The sequence below is a fragment of the Octodon degus genome, unplaced genomic scaffold (genome assembly GCF_000260255.1).
Source record: "Octodon degus isolate 3935 unplaced genomic scaffold, OctDeg1.0 scaffold00081, whole genome shotgun sequence".
Taxonomy (NCBI): domain Eukaryota; kingdom Metazoa; phylum Chordata; class Mammalia; order Rodentia; family Octodontidae; genus Octodon; species Octodon degus.
The window spans coordinates 8,786,509-8,805,216 of NW_004524657.1; the positions used below are offsets into that span (position 1 = coordinate 8,786,509).

Below are 18,708 nucleotides of genomic sequence, written 5' to 3' on the forward strand. Positions count from 1 at the left end.
GATATGATTTGAAACTGTCTCATTGCTATCTGTTTGTCAATAAAACTTTGGAAAAAAAAAATAAATAAAAAAATAAAAACTAAAACCAGAAAACAGAATTCTCCCAATCTGATTATGAGTAAGACTTCCTAACATATGTTTTCAAGTGATCACAAATTAGAAGGTTGCAATGGTATGATTTTAATCTAAACACAAAAAGACCTTTAAGAGAACATACTTTGCTTATATGCAGAATCAAATTATTTAGTTATTTAATTATCAAATTCTCATTCTGCCAGAAACATGAAATAATGATAATTTTAAAGTAAGATGCCCCACAGGGACACAACTAAAATTTTATAAAGTAGCTATGGATATTAAAGTTAATATTCATAGCACCCTTATTTACTCTTAATTTCTTACACTAAGGAGACAATACAAGGTCTACACATGCAAGTCTGATTTGTTTCATTTACGAGTATAGTCTCTATTTGCATCCATTTATCTTGAGGCCTTCAGGACTAAGGTTGTAACTCAGTGGTAGAACACTTGCCCAGCGTCCGTGAGGACCCAAGTTCAATCATCACAACTACAAGAAAATAAAACACACACAAAACAGCACTCACACCCTTAATCCTAGTCCCCTTGATCCTAGCACTGCACCATGAATTAAGGCCAGCATCACACACTCTAAATCCAGCTACTTCTGAAAAGGCCTCACCCATGACTACATGAGGTTTTGGGGAATACCTACACAAAAGCCGTAACTAAGATCCTGCTTCAAAAAATAAAAACAAAAGCAAAAGCCACAACCCCAAGATAAACTAAAAGAAATCGAGGCCAAGAAAAATCATAAATGTACTGAAAACTAAAGACAAAGTTTAGAGATAACCAAAAAAAACTGAAACATTACATATGAGGAGTAGTGATTTCAATGACAATGACTTTACTCATCAGAAATCATAAAAGCCAAAGGGTAGTAGAATACAAACATTTAAGTACTGAAAGAAAACAGCTAGCAACTCAAAATTCTACAGCCTCTGAAAATATTTTATAGAAGTAAAAGTAAAGAGATTATCAGAGGAAGGTACACTAGTAAGTTCACAACTAGTAAAATGTTAAAGAAAGCATGATCAGGCAGAACAGTAATGATATCAAAAGAAAACATGTAACTTCACAAATGAAAGAAGTACAACCAAAATGGTAAGTATGCAAATTAATAAAATATTCTCATTCTGAATTCTTAAAAATATAATATGTATTTTAAAAAGTAAAAGTTTAGAGTGATATTCAGTGTACACTGATTTAATACACTGACATTGCATCATAAGAAAAGAGAGTAAAGAGAGCCCATATCTCACTCTCTGGTTAAAAATAGTGAGCCTGGGTAGTTTATAAATAAAGGGCTTATTTAGCTCACAGTGAAAGAGGCTGGAGAATGGAAGAGCATGGAAACTGCTTGACTACAGGGAAGGGCCTCATGGAAGAAATGCACACAGCCAATGCAGGAGAGAAGACTCAGGAGGCATCTTCTCTCACTTAACAACAACTTGACTTCATATCAAATAATCCAGTCCCATGAGAATAAGAACTTACTCCCAAGAGAAAAGTATTAATCCTTCTAAAAGACCTAATCACCTTTTAAAGGACCCACCACTCATCAATATTATTACACTGCGGACCAGACCACAAAATTGAGCTGTGGAGGAAGATGATGTATACTGAAATCATAGCAACTTTATAAAGTGAAAGTATTTCTCCATACTAGAAGTAAAATATTAATTCTTAGTACACTATAAAGTGCATATATTGTTATCCTTAGAACTCACAAACATACATATGAGGTAATAAACCAAGAGATATATTAAAACTGAACACTAACACTAAAACGTAATGTTAAATATTAAAATTTCATATAATAAAGTGCAGGAAAGATGGAAGAGGAATAAGAAGAAAATAGAAACAAATAATACAATGATGCACCTGTACTCAAACATAGCAAAAAAAAAAGTACGTGTTAATATATGATTAACATATGATGTCTAAATATAGCATAAACATAGTACTCACATGTACTCTAAGGTTTTCATATTAGCCATTAATTTTCATGAATTGTCTATTAATAGAAAGTAAAAGTCCTCAAACACATGGAAACAAAACTTTTTTCCCAGTACTACAAAAAAATAAATGTGGACATCCATCACTCATAAAAATTAGCTCAAAATGAATTGCAGCAGGCAGGAAAATAACATTAATCTGGTTGTACACCTCCATGAGAACTACTAAATAACAAGTGCATTGTCAATGAGTAATAATATTTTGAAAGGAATTATTATGTCAGTAGTGGTTATCAATATTAATTTCAACCAATTCAGTAGACCATACTGCAACTAGTGCTAATCAAAAGTCTCCAAAACACCACAATCCCAAATGCTAAAATCCCAAAAGATTAAAATGCATAAAGTCTGGAAAGTCACAATTGCAAAAGATTAAAATCACAAATGATAAAATCTTTATATCTAGAACCCCAAAACCACAATTACAATGAAAAAAAGGACTACAAAATGGGCAGAAAACCAAATTCTTTGGAAGAAAATATCCATTTAAATAACAATAAAAATTCTCTTGAAAAAAATATTATTTGGCAGGGAGTGGTGGTAGACATCCATTATCCCAGCTCTTCAAAGCTGAGGCAACACAAGTTTGAGGCCAACCAAGGCGCATAATAAGTTCAAGATCAGACTGAACTCCATAGCAAGACCCTGTCTCGAAAAACAAATGAACATTTTTAAAATTCACATCATTTATCCACACTGACAATCCCTGCAACTGAAATTCTTAGACCTTTTTTTAATTCCCCCCCCCGCCCCCGCCCCAAACCAGGGATTGAACTCAGGCCCTTGCGCTTGCCAGGGAAGCACTTATTCCACTGAGCCATCTCCCTGACCACTCTAGACCTTTTTGATGAATTAAAGTCACATGTGCCTGAAGAAACCATCAAACTGGGCTGGTGAGATGGCTCGGTGGTCTAGAGCACCTACTTAGAACAAGCTTAGCAAAGCACAGGGCCCACGGTTCAATCCCCCAGCACATGCCAGCCAGCCCCGCCCCCTGGTGGGCTGAGCTGGACACACACACACACACACACACACACACACACACACACACACACACAAATAAATTTAAAAAAAAAAAGAAACCATCAAACTGACTGAATGATGAGAAGCTAATGATATGCAGTCAATCAAGAAGACAAGGCAACTGTGTCGTTCTTTTAACACCTGTCTCGGTAACTCTTCTCTCATTGCTGGGACAAAATATCCAACATCCAAAATTAAGGAAGGAAAAGTTTATTTAGTTCACAGTCACTGGAGATTTCAGTCCATACTCAGCTAGCTCCAAGGAAGAACAGCACATGCAGAGAGTAGCAGCTCCTGGGAGGCGAAATCAACAAAGAGCAACTGGAGAGGCAGTGGCTACAGCTTCTAACAAGCTTCTCTCCCCCTCCTTACATTGTAATGCAGATTACACACCCCAGGGCAGGGATAGCACTCATAGTCATAATTTCCACTTTGGATCAAGCAAGCAGAAAAGAATAAAAATGAGGTATAAAAAGTAAAGCCATATTAATATGCTGAGCTGTAAAAGGGTCAAGTCAACATTTTGACACTGCCAGTCACGCGGATAACCCACCACTATTATATTACAGATTACTGGACATATTGGATTACTTTGCTGAATTCATGCAGGTAAAATATACGAATGACAATGGAATTCCCATCTCTGACAAAAGTAAACAAAAAGGGGGATATAAATGAAGGACTATATTTATATACAAAATAGCACACATATGCAACTACTTTCTCTTAGTTCATTGAGAACATTTGAACTAACACTGTTCAGAAAAAAGTGTTCAGACAAGATATCGTGTCTGGATCATATACTATGAATAACTACTACAAAGACAACAATATGCAATATATTAATTATTGTAACTGTCCTATTAACCTGTTTTGAAACTGTCTCAATGCTACTTCTTTCTCGCTTAAATTAATACAGGGAAAAAAAAAAAAATCACAGGCTCCACTGCCCACCGGACCCCTCCAGCTGAGCCCAGGCCTGACGTGTGAGACCACCCATCCTGCTCTTGGGACCCCCTCCAGACCCAGGTCAGGCCCTGTGGGGGGGGGGAGAGCTTCTACTCCATGGCCCACTGGGCTCACCAGAGCCCTCTGGACCCAGCCCAGGCCCAGCTTGTGTGTGGGAGAGCTTCAGATCTGCCACCCGCTGGACCCATCCAGACCAAACCCAAGTCTGACGTGTGTGGAAAAGCTTCAGGTCCATCGCGCCCACTGCACCCCTGGGGACCCAGCCCAGGACTGGCACATAGGCCTGGGGTGAAACTTTGCAGCTGAAGTCCCTGCAAACAGGCTAGGGGCCAGAACCACCCAGCTAATCCAGGAGCAGAACACCTTGCCAGAAGGGCACACTGGGTTCACTTCCATGGGCTGCAGCAAGAAGAAGCTGAGTACAGCAGCCAAACCCAAGCCAGGCACATTGCAGGAATGCAAACTTCATAGATCTGCACCCAGTAAGTTGAGGCACTTTCCTAGACCTGGATCTGTAAGAGCATCCTCCCTCTTTCTCACTTGACTGAGAGAGGGGACAAAAGGTAACCAGGGTGATCTAGTGTGAAAGAAAGACACCAGGTACATAAAGCGAGGTGATCAGACAGAACTTAGGGGAACTAACTTAAATAAAAGCTCCCAATTTAATATCTGCTTAGCTATACAGACATATAGCTTGCTCTTATTGTCTAAAATACAAAACCATTAGTTACGAAAGTGTGTCAACTGCTAAATATCACTATCCATTACTAGTGTTTCTCATTATAGTTCAGTAAATACAAAACTATAACTGCCTTAACTATATAATCTCTCTTGGGTAAGAATTTCAGTAGATGCTAATGTTATAACTATACCAAAGTGATACACCAAAGGTCAGAGGACACTGCTATACAGAATGACAAAGACAAAGACCAAGATGCAATCTTAGGCCCAAAGCCCACCCAGAACAAATACAGGAGACACTAGCACAGAAGAAATTGGGACTCACACATCTGAAATGTCTGAATTATAAGAGTCTGAAGTAAAGAAACACCTGCAGAAAGGTATAGAGAAAATCAGATCACAAATAACCTCTGAAATAAGAAGTCTCTGAATTAGTAGCATCTGAAGTAAAGAATCAAATGCAGAAACAAAGGAAATCATATCAGAAGTAATCTCTTAAGTAAAAAAAGGATAACTATAATGAAAGAATTAATAACTGCTTCTCAAGAAGACACCGATAAAAATTAGAGGAAATCAGAAAAATGATGGAAGCTTCAAATGAACAATATAGGAAAGAAATAGATCGCATGAAACAGAGTCAAAAAGATGCAGAGGAACTTAAAATCTCAATCACAAGCTTGCAAAACCCCTGGAATGAAAGTGAAGATAAGGGGTGCAGATCTTGAAGACACTATCGCAGGTAGTGAAAAGGTAAGAAAAGATCTCTTAAAAACAACTAGGATGCAGGAAAAATTAATCCAGAATCTGCAAGATGATGCAAGGATGAACAATGTGAGACTACCAGGCATCAATGAGAAAGGAAAAGTCAATACAAATGATATAAAAAAGATTGTGGGCAAAAGTAATAGCAGAAAACTTCCCAAATATGGGGGAAAAAAACCTGACATTCAGAAAACAGAAGCATACAGAACTCCAAAGAACATCAACCAAATTAAAAACACACCCACACATATAATATTCAAGATCCCAGAAATCCCAGCACAAGAACAATATACTAAAAGTCTCTAGAGAAAAGAAACAGATCACCTTTAAAGGAAAACCCATCAGAATAATGGCAGACTTATCTTCACAAACCATGAAGCAAAGAAGAGCATGGATCAGAGTACTTCAAGTCCTCCACAAAAACAAACTCCAGCCCAGACTACTATGCCCTGCTAAATTCTCTTTCAACATTGATGGAGATGCAAAGTGCTTACATGACAAACACCAACTAAACAACTGCATGATGACAAAGCCAACCCTACACAGACTACGAAAAGATACTCTACAGAGGGGCCAAAAGGACCAGAATTCCATGAATGAGAACAGAAAGAAACCAGTAAATAGAGCAAACAGTTAAACAGGAGAAAAAAGGAATAAACAAGAGTAGGTAAATACCATGTCAATCATAAGTCAATACATCTCAATTATAACCATCAATGTAAATGGATTCAATTCACCAATTAAAAGAAATAGGCATACTGGATCAGAAAGCAAAATACAACAATATGCTGTATACAAGAAACACACTTAACTCATACAGAAATTCATAGGCTGAAAGTCAAAGGGTGGAAAACAATACTACATGCCCCAGAACCTCAGAAAAAAAGCAGTACTAGCAATCCTTTTCACACACAGTCTCAATTTCAAGCCAAGAATGATCAAACAAAATAAAGAAGACCACTACATACTGGTTACTGGTTAGGGGGCAAATCCAATAGGAAGAGGTAACACTCAAAATATGTACACACCAAACACAGGAGCACCCAACTATGTAAGACAAAACTTAATGGACAAGAAAATCTAATATCCCATACCATAATCTTAACAGGAGACGTTAATACTTCCTTATCTCAAAGACAGGTCAACCAGAAAAAAATAAGCAAGGAAGTAGCAGAACTGAACCAGAATTTGAAAGAAACGGACTTAGTGAACATATGCAGTGTTCTACCCAACCACATCTGAATACATATTTTTTTTCAGCTGCACATGGGACATTTTCTAAAACAGACCACATACTGGTCCATAGGTCATGTATAAGTATATGTAAGAACACACAAATTATGCCATGCATATTACCTGACCACAGTGCAACAAAACTGGAAATAAATGACAAAAGAAACCAGAAAAACCTCATAAATACAATGGAGATTAAACAACACCATCTTCAACAACCAATGGGTCACAGGTGAAATTAAACAATATCTACAATTCAATGAAAATTCAACCACAACTCATTAGAATTTGTGGGATGCGATGCAATGAAAGCAATTCTCAGAGGGAAATTTATAGCTGTGAATCCACACATTAGGAAAACAGAATGGGAACAAATAAACACCCAAATGCTCCACCTCCAATGTCTAGAAAACGAAGAGGAAACCAAACCCAAAGCACAACAACAGGAAGAAATCATAAAGATTAGAGCAGAAATTAATTCGATAGAGATGAAGAAAACAATTCAAAGAATTAACGAATCAAAAAGCTGGTTCTCTGAAAGATTAAATAAAATTAATGAGTCACTACCTAACCTCATCTAAAAGAAGAAAGAAAAAACTTAAATACAAGCAATACAGAATGAAAAGGGTTGGGGGCCTAACCCTTAGTTCAGTTCTTTAAGTGGCTGCTTCAACAAAGCAGTCAGGCTCAGGTTGCTGTAGTTCGATCCTCACAACTCAAGCCAGCCAAACCTGCCCTGAAGGCATTTGGAGCAAAAAAAAAAAAAAAAGAAAGAAAAGAAAAGAAAAGAAATGGGTGTAATTACCACAGACCCAGTTAATTCAGAAGATTATCAATAGCTACTTTGAGAATTGTTACTCTCACAGAATAGAAGACACAGAAAAAATGGACACATTCCTAGAAAGTTATAAATTATAACAAGTGAATGAAGAACATAAAATAACCCTCAATAATCCAATAACAGCCAATGAATTATGAAATGTAATAAAAAAAAAAACTTAACAACAAAGAAAAGTCCAGGTCCTGATAGATTCACAGCTGAATTGTACAAGAAATTTACAGAAAATATAATCCCAATACACTCCAAATGCTTCAATGACATTGAAGAGGAAGCAGTCCTCCCCAAATCGTTCCTGTAGGCAAGTATTATACTGCTACCAAAACCAGGGAAAGACACAACTAAAAAAGAGAACTATAGGCCAATCTCCCTCATGACCATAGACACAAAAATCTTCAATAAAATCCTAGCAAATAGAAGGGAACAAATCATCAAGAGGATTATACACCATGAGCCGGCAGGATTCATCCCAGGGATGGAAAGATAGTTCAATATACACAAAACTATAAATGTAATACACTATCTCAACAGAGCCAAATCAAAAAATATACGATTATCTCAATTGATGCAAAAAAGGCCTTTTTTGTTGTTGTTGTTGTTGTTGCTGCTGTTTTGGTGTATGAGGGATTGAATTCAGGACCATGCGCTTGCCAGGCAAGCACTTATTCTACTGAGCTGTCACCATGGCCCTAGAAAAGGTTTTTGACAAAGTCCAACACTCATTCACATTCAAATTCCTACACACAGTTGGAATAGATGGTCTCTACCTCAATCTGATAAAAGCCATCTATAACAACCCAATGGCTAACATAATTCAAAAGGGGAAAAACTGAAATCTTTTACTCTCAGATCTGGTACAAGACAAGGATGTCATCTATCACCTCTCCTATTCAATATAGTTCTGGAATCATTAGCTACAGCCATTACACAAGACAGAGAAAAGGAATACAAATAGGTAAAGAAGAATATAAACTATCATTATTTGCAGATGACATGATACTTTACTTGGAAGACCCAAAAAACTCCACCAAGAAACTACTAGAATTGATACACAAATTCAGTAGCATAGCAGGATACAAAGTCAATACCCAAAAGTCAATAGCATTCCTCTACACACTCAGAGGGAAATTACAGAAACAATACATTTTACAATAGCATCCCTGAAAATGAAGTACTTAGGAATAAATCTAACTAAAGAAGTCAAAGATCTATTCAATGAAAATTATAGTACTCTGAAAAAACAGATCATAGAGGACTTCAGAAAATGGAAAGATATTCCCTGCTCCTGGATAGGAAGAACCAACATTGTGAAGATGGCCATTCTCCCAAGATTGTTATACAGATTTAATGCAATCCCTATCAAAATTCCACCAACATACCTCACAGACCTAGAGAAATCATTCCAAAAATTTATTTAGAACCGGAAAAGACCTAGAAGAGCAAAGGCAATCCTGGGCAACAAAGACAAGGCAGGAAGCATTACAATCCCCGACTTGAAATTATACTACAAAGCTACTGTGATAAAACAAGCACGGTATTGGCAAAAAAACAGACTTGAGGATCAATGGAATAGATTAGATTAGAAGATGCAGAAGCAACTACAAACACACTCAGCAACCGTATCTTCAACAAGGGGCCAAATATGCTTACTGGAAGAAAGATAGCCTCTTTAACAAATGATGCTGGAAAAACTGGCTTTCTACATGCCAAAAACTCAAACTTGACCCAGGTCTATCACCATGCACTAAACTAAAGTCAAAATGGATTAAAGATCTAAACATTAAAACAGAAACAATAAATCTCCTAGAAGAGGAAGTAGGAGGAACTTTTAAAGACATATGGATAGGCAAACAGTTCGTGAACAAAAATCAAATCGCACAGGTAACACTTGAATTACCAACTGGGACCTCTTCTTTTTGAGAAGTTTTTGCACATCAAAATAAATTACCAACAGAGTGAAAACACAACCCACAAATTTGGAAAATTCTTAACTAATAATCACTCAGACAATTCTCTCTAGAATTTACAAAGAACTAAAAAATATTAGGGCCCCAAAATTTAAAGACCCAATCTAGAAATGGGCACGTGAGATGAAAACACACTTGTCAGAAAAAGAAATTCTAAAAGTTAATAAATACATGAAAAAATAGTCCACATCACTAACCACCTGTAAAATGCAAATTAAAACACTGAGATACCATCTCACGCCAGAAAGAATAGCTACCATAAAGAAATAAACTAACAACAAATGTTGGGACCAGGGAGATAGCTCAGTAGCATAAGCGCTTGCCTGGCAAGAGCAAGGGCCTGAGTTCAATCCCCGGTTCTGCCAAAAAAAAAAGAAAAAAAGAAAAACGTTAGAAAGGCTGTGGGGAAAAAGGAACCCTTCTCCACTGCTGGTGGGAATATAGTCTGGTGCAACCACTAAGAAAATCAGAATGGAGACTCCTTAAAAATGTAGGAGTGGAAATCTCATTCAATCCAGCTATCCCCCACTGGGAATTTTCCCAGAAGAAATGAAAACATCATATCAAGTGATATATGTGTACCTATGTTTACAGCAGCACAATTGTGATAGCCAAATCTTGGAAGCAACCAACATGCCCATCACCTGAGGAATGGATGAAAAAGACGTAGTACTTTTATACCATGGAGTATTACACAACTATAAAGAATGATATACTCGAAGCCTTTATAAGTGGATGTCACTTGAAGATATACTCATAAGTGAAATAAACAAGACCCACATGTGTAAATATCATATAGTCTCCCTAGTGTAAGAACTCAAAGGAAGAAATAAAAATTGAAAGGTATAAGACAACTAAATGGAAAGCAAGAACTTAAGGATTAAACAACAAAGAGTGGGCAAGGAGAAAAGCTAGGGAACATGACAGGGGCAAAGCTATACATCTATATGCACAAGATGGTTAAGGCAATGATCCTGAGAATCTCCATCAGTTTTTGAAACTAGCAGTTAATGGGTAGGATTCTCAGTCCAACTAACTATATATGCTGATACCTGTGAACTAAACAACTGTACTGAAGATAGCAATGTGTAATACTAGGGCCATGCTTAGAATCCCTATTATTTTTGTCTTCTAAGAGGGTACTGCTTCTAATGTCATATCAATTACTGTTTATACTCTGTCTCAAGTAAATTAAAAACAAAAAAGGTAATAAATGAAAAGAAAAGATAAGAAAAAAAAGTCAGAACTGTCCTGCTACAATGCTGTATATGATTAGATTTCTAAATTTCTGTGTAAAATTTTGTAATTGTTTATTTTCTATTTTTTTTACTTTTTTATTCTTTTAATTGTTCATATTCTGTATGGATTTAAAGTTTAACATATCAACAATGGATGGAAAATACCTGCTCCATGTTATTTCTAAGGCATGTGATATTCAGACAGATATAATGTTAAGCTCAACACTCTATGTTTTAGGGTAATAGTATCATTAAGCTTGTCTTCCGGAGGGTTAACAACTTAAGTTTTCAGACCAAAAAAATAGAGAAAAAGAAGGGCTACAAGGATAGCCAACATTGTGGCCCTAGCCCTTCAAGGTCAGTGAAGACTCAGGACACAAGAGAACCTGTACTATAACATCCTGTAACTCAGTGGTGTCCCAAATTTTCTGATCAAGGAGATTATGGGACCAGAGGAAAGTGATCGACAATGTAGAATATGCCTAAAGAGAGTTGTGTGGAGAGAAAACATTCTCTCAGGCTTTCACAGAGAGCAAATTAATCAAGCAATGGTCCTGACTCATCCACATGGCTGCCACTGACAAAAGATCTACAAACTGCCGTACAGGGTTTCACGGTAAATACTGAGGGGATTTGACTGACCTTGTCATATACAAAAGTTACATCTTTTGTTATATAGGTCTTGTTTTATCTTGGTTTTAACCATCCAGCAAAAAAGAATAAAAATGAGGTATAAAAAGTAAAACCATATTAATATTCTGAGTTGCAAAAGGTTCAAGTTAACAACTTCTGACATTGCCAATCATGTGGACAACCCTCTACTATTATAGACTACTGGACTATATTGGATTACTTTGCTAAATTCATGCACCTACAATATATGAATGGCAATGAAATATCCATCTCTGAGAAAAGTAAACAAAAACAGGGGATATAAATCTATATCTATATATATAGATATCTGTATATACAAAATCATTACCATGGATATACAGCTACTTTCTCTTAGTTCAATGAGAAGAACGCTTGAACTAACTGTTTGGATGAGATATCATGTCTGTATCTTGTACTGTGACTACTACAAAGACAAAACATGCAATGTATTAATTATAGTAACTGTCCTACTAACCTGTTTTGAGACTCACTGCTACTTCTTTCTCAATAAAATATAAAAAAAAAAGAATTAATCACAAACTCTAGGAGCCACCCCATGACTGCATGAGGCTTTGGTGGGACAACTGAACAAACTGTAACAGCACCTTTATTCCTTCAGTCATATTGGTTCTATAGGACTAACATAAAGAATATATAAAGAACTCAAAAACTTAGACTCACAAAATAAAAGGAGCTATCAAAAATGTACCTCTAAAATGAGTAGGCACTTCTCAGAACAACAGACACAGGTAGCCATAAATACATGACAAATATTTAGCATCTCTGGCACACTAGAAAAATACAAACTGAAACAACACTGAGCGTCCATCCTACTCCAGAATGAATGGCCATCATCAAAAAGTCAAATAATAACAAAAGCTGGTGAGGCAGCAAGGGGAAAGCAATACTTTACACTGTTCGTGGCAATATAAACTGGTATAACCACTACATTACATTTAATCCTGCTATTCTCCCTCTAGGTATCTTCCCAAAAGACTTAGAGACGGGCCAGGGAGATGGCTCAGTGGAATAAGCGCTTCCCTGGCAAGCGTAAGGGCCTGAGCTCAATCCCCGGTTCCACCAAAAAAAAAAAAAAGACTTAGAGACAACATATTCCAGTAATATATACACGCCCAGTTTTACTGAAACACAATGTATAATAACCAAATGCTGAAAGGTTTATATGTCCATGAAGAGAAGAATTATAAAGAAAATGTGGCATTTACCCATAAGGGAGTATTATTATTCTGCCATAAAGAAAGACACACAGCAGCATCCCCATCACTTCGGTTCCAGTGAGAGGAGGCGGTACAGTAGCGGCACTACAGAGACCTCTACCCTGGACAGTTCTCCCTCCTCAGGCCTCTTCCCTCCTGCCCCAGAGTATCCTCGCCTTCTAGGCCTGTCATTTCTAATATTGTGGGACAAGGTAAGCGCAGGCCCAGAGAGGGTGGCCACACCAAGGAGCCGAAGTCTCTGTCTGCCAAGATGATAGAAGTACTGACAACAACTGACTCCCAGAAACTGCTGTACCAGCTGAATACCCTGTTGGAGCAGGAGGCAAGATGTCAGCCAAAGGTCTGTGGCTTGAGACTAATCAAATCTACACACAATAATGGCTTCAGAATGACTCAAGATTAAGGGACTTTGAAGAAAAAGATCTTTTTGTTTGTGTGTGGGTGTGTGTGTGTGGGTGTGGGTGGTGGAACCAGGGATCGAACGCAGCCCCTTGCGCTTGCCAGGCAAGCACTTATTCTACTGAGCTATCTCCCTGGCCCCTAAAAGATGTTCTTAGTCTTACTCAGTTCTTTGGCTTTGATACGGAGACATTTTCTCTAGCTGTGAATCTACTGGATAGATTCCTGTCTAAAATGAAGGTACAACGTACAACCCAATACTATTATGGACTACTGAACTCTTTTAGAATATTTTGCTAAGTTTACACACCTATAATATTTAAATGATGGAACTTAACAAAAAAAGGGATACAAATGAATGTCCATTTTGTATCTGTATATTCAAAGTGGTTAGGATAGATATATAGTTACATTCTCTTAATGAATAGAGCAATTTGTTCTAATGGTGTTTGTAAATAGGATATCAAGTCCGTATCTTGTACAGCAATTAACCACTAGGAAGAATGTATGCAATGTGTTAATTATTGAAACTGTCCTACCAATTTGATTTGAAACTGTCTCATTGCTATTTGTTTATCAATAAAATTATGGGGGAAAACTACATATAAAACACAGAAATGAAAAAAATATTACTCAACCAATAGTACAGTAAAAAAATCCACTGATATTTTCAACAAGTCTTTTTTAAGCATCTACTATATGACAGGCACTGTGCTAGACACTAGGGATTCAGAGATGAATAAGAGACAGATTTACCTCAAAGAACTTTGTTTCTAGTGTGTTGAAGATAAATATTTGAGCACAGAACTTAATAAGAAATTATGAGTGTTATGGCAAGCAAGTGAATGGGTAGAAAAGAGGGAATAGTCAAGTGGTCTCTGGAAAGCAAGAGATGGGAAACATTTATCTTCAATGTGTTGACTGGAAAATGAAGGAAAGGAAGTCTCTGGGGCAGCTGAACAGAAGCCCCCAGGGGTAAGACACATGGCACCTTTAAAACTGTCAACTGATTTGGATCTCCTGGAACATTATACTGTGAAAAGAGCAGGAACCAGTAATGATTCTGAAAGAGAAAGAGACCACGTGAAGGGTAGTGAATGATATGCTAAGTTCATCTAATATATTTTGCATAGTCCTGCATAACTATCACTTTGAGAGCTCTTTATTCTTCATCCAGGAGCATACAGCAACTTCTCTTGCATTCTGAATTATGCTCTTTGCTATTTCCTATATGCTATGTCTGGAGGTATCAGAATATTTCAAGTTTGTATAACTTGAAAGTATTTTTAGTTTTCAAAGGTATGTTTGCTAAGTATAAAATTCAAAGAGGACAGATCTGATTTTTTCCTTTCAGTCTTTTAATTAGTTTCTTACAGAAACTTTTTCTTTCTCATGTGGAATAAGATGCTATTTAATTTTGTTCTTCCATAGCTAATTTTTTAATGTATATGTTTTAATGATTTTTTTCTTTATAATAAGTTTTGGACAATTTCATTTTTATGTATCTGGGTATTTCATTCAAATTTCTTCTGCAAAAGGTTCATTTTTGCTGGTGTTTTAAGTTCAACTAAATTCAAAAATTTTAAATCTTTAAATATTATTGCCTACCTCTTTCTACTTTGAGAATCTTAATTATATGAATATAAGTTTCTTGACTTTGACACAGAGTGAACTATTACATGACTGATCTGTAAATTCTTCACTTTTATTTTGGACAATTTTTATTGTTATATTCATTTAAGTTTGTAAATAATTTATTTACAATGTACAATCTATTATTAATCTCATGCAATGTAAAAAAATACAATACAATACAAAGCATATAAATAAATAAGAAAAAATAATAAATAAATAAATAAATAAGTAAGTAAAATAAAGGCCCAGCCGAATAGCTCAGTGGATTAAAGCACCTGCTTAGGCAGGGGCTAGGAGTTTGATCCCCTGGCCTGCCGAGCCAGCCCCGTCCCCAGGCTGTGCTGAGCCAGTGATTGACACTGGGTATGGCGGTGCGTACCTGTAATCCCAGTACTTGGGAGGCTGTAAACAGGTGGATCACTACCCATCCAATCTACATAGTGAGACCCTGTAGACCCATACTAAAAACATAAAAAATGAAATAACATTTTGTTATACTATATATTTGATCTTTGTATCCTATCCAATACCAGGACATAAGCATACAGACTGAACAGAGATTCACTTATTGAATATGTACTATCACAACACTGATTCTGTGTATAAGAATTACACATGTAAATAAAACATTGAAACTTTCTCAGTACATGAAGTATATATCCACACCTGCATTGTGACATAAAATTTATCAAGATGTAGGCTATTTCTAAAAGAAGTTTGTACCTATGTTATTTGCTTATTATTTCTTGCCTATGTCTTATAAAATGAAAAACTACTTTAGCAATAACAACACACAATGTACTAACAATTGTTACTCTCCTAAAATCTTGTTTTGAGATTTTGTACCACTGTTTTTATTTTTTTTTTCTTTCTTTAAAATAAAAATAACTGATGTCAAAAAAAAAAAAAAAAGATGTAGGCTATTTCTGTGACTGCTCATGCACTGGTAACTCATCAGGGTTTGGTTTTGTTTTGTTTTGTTTTGTTTTGTTTTGCGAAACCAGGGACTGAACTCAGGTCCTTGCACTTGCCAGGGAAGCACTTATTCTACTGAGCCATCTCCCCAGCTCATCAGGTTTTTAGCAATCTTAGCAAAAGACTTAGGTATTTTAGACTACTGGTTATAAAGGTGCATATACACAATTGCCAATCATAATAATATACATCTTACTTGTTGACCTGTTTCTTTATGCATATCGTTCATCTACTCAACTGTGCAACTGTCATTAGTTTACCTGGGGGTTTATGCTTATAAAAACTGTATTATCTATATTGCATAAAGTGGTCTCCAAACTGTTATTTCTAAAATAAATACCTTTAATATGTAAATCAATATCTATTCAAGAACTCTTAACTTTTCCAAAATTATATGTTTGGGATTCCTAGACTTTGGGGATTTTGATCTCTTGAGAGTGCAATACTCAGGATTATATTTAGTACTGTGTCCTTTAGGATTGTGCCCCAAATGTGTTATAAACGTATGTGCTGTCATCAGGCTTTCTTGTTCCACTTACATAGCACAGGAAAATTACATGTAGTACAATTCTTAAAGGCCTCAGGGGGGCCAGTGGGATAGCTCCGTGGTCTAAAGCGCCTGCTTAGGCAAACTTATGCAAGCCCAGGGACCACGGTTCGATTTCTGGCACCACATGTCATGCCAGCCCCACTCCCAGGCTGGACTGAGCTGGCCACAAAAAAAATAAATAAAATAAAATAAAGGCCTCAGGAATTTTAGCATGGTAAAAGAGCACTGGCTTCAACTTAACATCACCAGGGGATTTCACCCCTATCAAGAGGTTCACTCTGTGCCTTCAAACTTTGAAAGCAGTCACTGACTTTTTTTTAAATTTTATTTTCATTTATTTTATGCTTAATTTATTCCTGTGCCACAAGTTTTTGTTTCTTCAGTTTCTTCTGGGATATCTTTTTTCCTCTGTGCAACTTCCTCCTCTAGTTTCGCAACAATTTGTTCCTTTTCAGTAAGGATCATCTCAACATGGCAGGGGGAGCTCATGTATGGATTAATCCGGCCATGAGCTCTATAAGAACAGTAGCACATCTTGGGTGCTTTGTTTACCTGGATACATTCAATAACCAGAGAATCTACATCCAAACCCTTAAGCTCAGCATTACTCTCTGCATTTTTAAGCATGTGCAGCAAAAATTCACCACTCTTTTTGGGCCAAAAATATGGAATGCTTCACGAATTTGCGTGTCATCCTTGTGCAGGGGCCATGCTAATCTTCTCTGTATCGTTCCAATTTTAGTATATTTGCTGCTGAAGGGAGCACCACGCAATGGTTTCCTGTTAGCTGTGAAAGTCCTAGTTGGCAGCTATTTCCAATAAATGGCTGTTTAATCTACATTAAATATCTGTTGTTTAGCTAGGCATGGTGGTACAAGCCTGTAATCCCAGCACTCCAGAGGTTGAGGAAGAAAGATCATTGAGAGTTCGAGACCAACCTGAGCTACAAAGTAAGCTCTAGGCCATCCTGAACTGTATAGCAAGACCCTGTCTCAAAACACACACACACACACACACACACACACACACACACACACAGAAATAAAAAAAAAAAATGGGGGCTGGGAGATAGCTCAGTAGAATAAGTGTTTGCCTGGCAAGCACAAAGGCCTGAGTTCAATCCCCAGTTTAAAAAAAAAAAAAAAAAAAAAAAAAAAAAAAAAATCTGTTGTGTAGTATAGCCATCTTCATCAATAGTCTTAGCTAGGTACACTAAACCAGCCACTGAGACTGGGCATAGTGGCACACTCCTGTAATCCCAGCGCTGGGGAGGCTGAAAATGGGAGGATCACTGTGAGTCGGAGCTGTGTGGTGAGACCTGATACCAAATACATTAAAAAAAAAAAAAAAGAAAGAAAGTCTTAGCTAGTTCTTTTAAGATAACAGATACATGGGACCTCTCTGTATTTTCCCTCAATTTTTCTGGAATTCTAAAATTATTTTAAAATTAAAGGCTGGAGCTGAGAGGGTATAGTTCAGTAGAAGACAAGAGGGCCAATATTCATTTCCTAGTACCTTGAAAATTAGTATGTAAAGTCTACTGCTTAAAAAAAAAAAATAAACTGACTGTACTAGCCAAAGCACAGAGCATCTTGAACTTCCATTGATTCTTGCTGAAAACTTTAAATGGCACTAACACTCTCAAAAAATTTAACAGTTCACTCTTTTGGGTCCTCCCTTACAAGATGACGAAAAAAAGAAGAAACAATGGTCATGCCAAAAAGGGCCGCAGTCATGGGCAGCATATTCGCTGCACAAACTGTGCCCAGTGCATACCCAAGGATAAGGCCATTAAGAAGTTTGTCATTCGGAACATAGTGGAGGCCACTGCCATCAAGGACATTTCCGAAGCGAGTGTCTTCAACCGTTATGTGCTTCCCAAGCTGTATGTGAAGCTGCATTACTGTGTGAGCTGTGCCATTCACAGCAAAGTGGTCAGAAATCGATCTTATGAAGCCCGCAAGGATCAAACTTCTCCACCCCAATTTAGACACCCTGGTGCTGCCCTACAATCACCACCAAAGCCTGTGTGAGGGGAGTTGGGTCTTAATGGACTGAAGAAAACTCTCTTGAGAAAGAAACAACAGATTGAATGTTATACTTTTAAAAAAAATTAACAGTTCAACATAGTAACCACACAATCTAGAAACTCCACTCATAGGTATTCACCCTAGAAAAATAAAATTTAAACTCACACAAATACCTGTACTCAAATACTATAGCAACTTTATGTATAACTACCTAATACTAGACATGAAACCTCCCATGAAGGAATGAATCTCAAAGATATTATGTTGAATGAAAAAAGATATTATCAAAACATTATATGCTATAGAAACAATACCTTTTACAATAGCACTGAGGAAAATGAAATACCTTGGAATTAACCTAACTAAAGAAGTCAAAGATCTTTTCAAGGAAAATTACAGTACTCTTAAAAAAGAGATCCT

General features: G+C 36.8%; 1 protein-coding gene and 1 non-coding gene across 4 annotated transcripts in view; both read right to left on the reverse strand.

Moving 5' to 3' along the window:
• Window positions 1-18,708, reverse strand: part of Senp7 (SUMO1/sentrin specific peptidase 7) — a 219,917-nt gene that overhangs the window by 156,959 nt on the left and 44,250 nt on the right. The gene's annotated exons all lie outside the window — the stretch shown is intronic.
• LOC111818163 lies at window positions 16,918-17,024 on the reverse strand. Its single transcript, XR_002822220.1, has one exon. It is a non-coding gene; the product is annotated as a U6 spliceosomal RNA (small nuclear RNA).